The 6,643-nt window shown below is 30.1% G+C and overlaps 1 non-coding gene across 1 annotated transcript; it reads right to left on the bottom strand.

Annotated features, from left to right (window-relative positions):
• Nucleotides 1-6,186: 6,186 nt before the first annotated feature.
• On the bottom strand, nt 6,187-6,293 carry LOC139895316 (small nucleolar RNA R71). The gene has a single exon (XR_011775773.1). It is a non-coding gene; the product is annotated as a small nucleolar RNA R71 (small nucleolar RNA).
• Nucleotides 6,294-6,643: the final 350 nt, after the last annotated feature.

Raw genomic sequence — 6,643 nt, 5'->3', positions numbered from 1 at the left:
AATGGTATCAGAGCTTTAGGTTCAATCCTGTAGAAACATAATAGGTGTTGACCTGTGAGAGTGGGTGAGTTACCGTTTTGCTAGTTTTCGAATACGTTCGCTTCATTCCTTTTCTTTCATTTCGATCACCTTATCAGCCTTTCGATTCTTTTTTTTATTCTTATGCATGTCTCGTTTTTGCATCCTTATAAAAAAAATTTGTGTCAAGTTAATACTAAGTAACTTTATACTTAAATGTGGGTTTTTATCAGCTATATTGAAACTTTTATATCTAATATATATATATATTTTTGAGTATAAACTATAATATGTATACGTATATGTATTTTTTTATGAAATTGATTTATCTCAAATTTTGTGGACAAATTTTTTAAGTGGGATGGAATTGTAATACCCGAAATTTTGATACTAAATTAGTTATAAATTTGAATTTCGAGGACGAAATTTTTAAGTGAGGTGGAGTTGTAATACCTGAATTCTTTTTATACGATATTGTTATAATCTTTAATTTCGAGGACGAAATTTCTTTAAGAGTGGTAGAGTTGTAATACCTGTATTTTTCTAAAAAAATTCACAAGATAAGGAAAGGTAGTATTAATTAATAGGTTAATTAAAAGAGTATATAAAATGGTCATGATGATTGTGAAAGTATAAGTCGGTGAGTTTTGTAGAATCAAGTAAGTACATAAGCATGAAGATATGGAATAAGTTAACAGCTCACCATGACTCATAGATTAGATGATAATATAATAATCGGAGTAAATTGTTTTCAATATAAATAAATTATTATTTCTCATATAAATAAACCACATGGTCACACTTATAGTATTCAAATCATGTGAATTATTTTTTAGGAGTAGGTAAGCATCGAATTTAACAGCTCCAATCTTATTAAATTAGGCGTACAACTCATTTACAATATTATAGTTAAATAAATCTTTTATATAAACTACAACCCCAATGAAAAACATATATCCTCCAAGCTCTCCTTAGTTCCAATAAGGTGACAATATCAGTTGAGAAGAAACTATACGTAGGATTCTGATGTGTGTAGCGGTGTATACGAAATAGTATTATTTTTATTACAAAATACGATACAAATTACACAAGTTTTAATTAATTTATGGATGGAATATACCTAAACCTTTCTATAACACTTATAGGCAGTGTACCTAATCGTAGAGTAGTGTAGTTTTTAGTAAGTCCGGTTCGTTCCACAGGGAGACGGCTTATTGCGTACACTATATTTTTAAACAATTATATTTGTATATATATATGTATTAGTAATATAGTAGTATTATTATTATTAAAAAAATGGGTTTTACCGTTTAATGACCGGTTTGTCGATTTTAAATAAAGCGTAAAGATAAATGACGATAATATAAATGACCGAATTTAAATTGCGATAAAGTAATTTGCAGTAATTAAAATGACAGTAAATAAAGGTACGATGAAATATGAAATAAAAGTATTATGCTTATTTAAACTTCCGTAATCATGATGTTTGACGTTTTGATTAATTGTTACCCTGGTTAATTGTCCTTTGTCCTGGTTTATTTGATACCTATCTGGTTTTTGTCCATAATAGTCTATCGGTCATAATTATAAAATGCTCGTCAAATTAACCTTATTCCCTTAGTCAAATATTCCAACTAATTAGGGATTCGAACTGTAACAAGGTTTTAATACTTTGTTAACAATTACACAAATTATCCTTGTATGTAATCCACCCCTGTTTTAATGAGATATGAATATTAATTTACCCACTTGATCAGAATGAATAATCAATTACCCAACCCGAATAATTAATTATTGTAAACGATGTCGTATAAACGTCACTAAATAGGACATTCGCAATCAATTTTATAATTATTACTTTAACTAATTTGAAGATAGGTTCGACAGGTTTCAATGAGTTGTCGTTCAATTAGACAATACCCCATACCTATTAATAGTCAATAGTTCAATGTTCACAAGTGTCGGTCTTTTGTCCAAACCTTAATTATGGTACAAAATCCAATAACCCCGTCTTAATATTTAGTCTAACATCACGATTACTTCGGCTCAAATAAGCATAATAATAACTTAGTTACGAGACATTAAATTAAAAAGGAAGAACATAGCTTACAGTGGTGATTAATTGCGTAGCGTTGCACGGACATAATTCCGACTTACAAAACCTTAAAACATTTCTTACAATAACCCAATTATTATTAAACTTAATTTAAACTTAATATTATAAATTGATAATGCTAAAAACGAACATATATTTCATAGCATTATCCTTCAAGAAAGACAAGCTTTTAGTTGCAATTGTTCTATTTACAAGTGATATTCGTTTAAAAAATAAAAGGTGAAGACAAAAGGTAGATTCGACGAATTGAAGACGCAAACGACCAAAACGATAAAAAGTACAAAGTACAATCCAAGTGGTTCAATTTATTGATAAGAAACGTCTCAAAATTACAAGAGTACAAGCTGTAAAACGCAAAGTACAAGATATTAAATAGTATGCAAGGACGTTCAAAAATCCAGAAGCGGGACATGAACCAACTATCAACACGTGACGCACCGGAGCTAAAATTACAAGTCAACAATGCACAAGTATATAATATAATATATAATTAATTATATAAAATTATATATATTATATTATATATTAAATAAATACGCGCAGCCCACGTTTTTGGCAAACAAATATCTGGTTCCAGCTGGCCATGGGATCGCATGGCCTGGAAGCTTTAAAACCATGCGATCGCATGGTGCCCTGTAGCAGGCCACATTCTATAAATTGGAACGTTTTCTGCCGAGTTTTAGCACCTTTTATCTATCTCTCTCTCAATTTATATATATATATTTATATTTATAATTTTAATTTTAATTTAAGATTAATAATAATAAGGTTATAGTGGCGAATGTTGTAAGTGTGTAAGTCAAAATTCTGTCCGTGTAACGCTACGCTATTAATACTCATTGTAAGTTATGTTCAACCTTTTTAAATTAATGTCTCGTAGCTAAGTTATTATTATGCTTATTTAAATCGAAGTAATCATGATGTTGGGCTAAATATTAAAGACGGGGTAATTGGGCTTTGTACCATAATTGAGGTTTAGACAAAAGATCGACACTTGTGGAAATTGGACTATGGACTATTAATGAGCTTTATATTTGTTTAACTGAATGATAGTTCGTTAATTTAATATAGAGATTTACAATTGGACGTACCTATAAATAACCATATACACTCGATCGGACACGATGAGAGGGATATTTATAAGTACTAATAATCGTTCATTTAACCGGACACGAGAATGGATTAATAGTCAATGGACTCATTAAAATAGGGGTGGATTACATACAATGACACTTGGTGTAATTGATAATAAAATATTAAAACCTTGGATTGCACACAGTCGATAATCTGGTGTAATCATTAACAATGTATTAAAACCTTATTACAGTTTAAGTCCCTAATTAGTTGGAATATTTGACTTCGGGTATAAGGATAATTTGACGAGGACACTCGCACTTTATATTTATGACTGATGGACTGTTATGGAAAAAAACCGTATGGACATATTGAATAATCCAGGACAAAGGACAATTAACCCATGGTAATAAATTAAAATCAACACGTCAAACATCATGATTACGGAAGTTTAAATAAGCATAATTTCTTTATTTTATATCTTATCGCACTTTTAATTATCGTACTTTTTAATTATCGCAATTTTATTTATCGCACTTTTATTATCGTCATTTACTTTACGCTTTAAATTAATTTATTTTTATTTTTTTACATTAGGTTTTAATTGTGACTTAAGACATAAAATCGACAAACCAGTCATTAAACGTTAAAACCCCCTTTTTATAATAATAATACTACTTATATATATATTTATATACAAATATTAGTTTAAAATAAAATATAGCGTTAACCTTGGCTAGCTCCCTGTGGAACGAACCGGACTTACTAAAAACTACACTACTGTACGATTAGGTACACTGCCTATAAGTGTTGTAGCAAGGTTTAGGTATATCCACTCTATAAATAAATAAATAACTTGTGTAAAATTGTATCGTATTTAATAGTATTTTATAATAAAAATATAACTATTTCGTATACACCTCGCATAACATCAAGTATTTTTGGCGCCGCTGCCGGGGAACAACTCTTAAACGCCGAAAACAAAACGCTATATAAAAAAAAGATTTTTATTAAGTTTAATTTATTTTTGTAAAAATACTTTTTAAATTTTAAAAATATAAAAACATAAAAAGAAAAATATATATCTATATTTTTAAAGTTTAGTTAAATTAAAAATTTTATATTTTTATTTATTGTGAAAATTTATAAAAAAATAATAAGTAAATTTTTCTTATTTATAAGTTTTATATAAATATTTTTTTTAAAAAAACAGAAAAAAATATAAAAAGTAATCGGGCCACTATACTGTAGCAGCCCAACATCTGGCCTGGATCCACGAACCATGCGATCGCATGGAAAATTAACCCTCAACTCATGCGATCGCATGAGCTGCGGTGACAGACCTGAAACATAGTCTGACCAGATTAGGGTTTGATTTAATAATTATTATTATTAATTAATTAGAATTAGGGTTAAGTTAATTAACAATTAGTTTTAGTTTTTAATTAAGTTTAAGTTTAAAGTTTTTTAATTAGTTTTATTAAATATAAAATTGACACTTTTATAAAATAATAAAAAAATAATATTTTTATAAAAATTGTATTTTTATAACTTTAAGCTTATTTTTATATTTTGTAATCTTTTTATTAAGTTTAATCGTAATTGTATATTTATCGTTCGTAATTAGTTTTAAGATTAGTTTTTGCCGTAGTTTATTTTATATTTCTAGATTTTTAGGCTTTGCCGTAAAATTCCTTAAGTGCTTTTTCTTTAGACTAAGATTTAGGTGCTTTAGAATTTTACGACGTCACTTATCGCCTTAATATTTTATAGATTTTAGTGACTTTTAAGTTATTGCCGTTTTGAATATAGAATTCCTTTTAAGCTTTAATACCTTTAGACATAAGTTTAATTTTTAGTATTTAGTACCTTTTAAGTTTCGACGCGCTACTTTCTTATTTTTATTTTTCGATCTTTGTTTTTCGACGCTTATTTTTCTACCTTTTATTTTCCGACGCACTCTTTTTCATTCTTATTTCTCGACGCTCTAGTTTTTAGGACATAGAATTTTCTATTTCTTCTCTAAAATTTCAAAGCGAAAAATTATTTTAAGCGGTTAAATTGATAGACATCCAAAATTTTCTGGTTCGTAGTAATAGTTGGATTTGTTAGTGGCGAGTTGTGGGCTTCCGATTTAAAGGGTCCTGGCTACCTGCTGCATCTATTGGCTATTCGAAACGTGGGCAAAATCAGAAAAGTCTATTAATTTGATAGCTTATATAATTTTTATCTTTTATAACTAATAGAATATTCAGTGAATGCACCGAGCAAAACGTTCACCACCTTTCATACGTTCACCACCTTTCATACGTTCACCACCTTTAACTCGATCAAGACATCTAGCCAATATTGTCGCCGTTGATTTTTCTTTAGAATCGTCATCTAGTCTACCAAGTACTCCAATTCAAATTTTCGATAATCCATTTTTTGAACCCGACCTCACAATTGAGAACCCGGAGGATATTCAGGGACAATTCAGAGATCCTGAACCACTAATCATTCCTCCTGAACCACAAATTACTCATCCAGATATTGTCGAGGAAGAAACCATTAAGTCAGAATCCTCTAGTGATTCAGATTCAACAAATTCAATCATGGAAAATCTAGAACCTCTAAGTATGGAAGTCCGAATGAGAGATAAACGCACTGGCCAAGGTCACGCAATTACTCAACCAGACATTAATGCGCCAGATTATGAAATCAAAGGACAAATCCTACACATTGTAACTAATCAATGCCAATTTAGTGGTGCGCCGAAGGAAGATCCAAATGAACATCTTTGTACCTTTAATAGGATCTGTACTCTATTTAAAATTAGAGAAGTGGAGGATGAACAGATATATCTCATGTTATTTCTCTGGACTTTAAAGGGAGAAGCCAAAGATTGGTTAGAATCGTTACTTGAAGGGGCGATTGATACATGGGATGTTTTAGTTGAAAATTTTCTTAAACAATTCTTTCCGGTATCTAAAGCCGTGAGACTTCAAGGAGAAATTGTTACGTTCACGCAAAAGCCAAATGAGACATTATATGAGGCATGGACAAGATTTGGAAAGTTGTTGAGAGAATGTCCGCAACATAGTTTAGACACTTATCAAATAGTACAAATATTCTATCAAGGATGCGACATTACTACACGAAAATACATCGACATAGCAGCTGGTGGTTCCATTATGAAGAAAGCCGCAACTGAAGCTTACAAAATTATTGATAACACTGCTTCCCACTCACATGAGTGGCATCAAGAAAAAGACATCGTTAGATCATCTAAAGTGGATAGAGCCGATTCTAGCCATGACTTTGATTCCATTTCCGCAAAGATAGATGTTGTCGAGAGACGAATGAAAAAGATGACTAAAGATATTCATGCTATACGAATTAGTTGTGAGCAGTGTGGAGGACCACATTTGACAAAAGATTGTCTCAGTATTGAAC

This window comes from Rutidosis leptorrhynchoides, chromosome 2 (assembly GCF_046630445.1).
Source record: "Rutidosis leptorrhynchoides isolate AG116_Rl617_1_P2 chromosome 2, CSIRO_AGI_Rlap_v1, whole genome shotgun sequence".
NCBI classification, from domain to species: Eukaryota; Viridiplantae; Streptophyta; class Magnoliopsida; order Asterales; family Asteraceae; genus Rutidosis; species Rutidosis leptorrhynchoides.
Note: the sequence above shows the minus strand (reverse complement) of the source record. Positions and strands in the feature narration are given on the sequence as shown.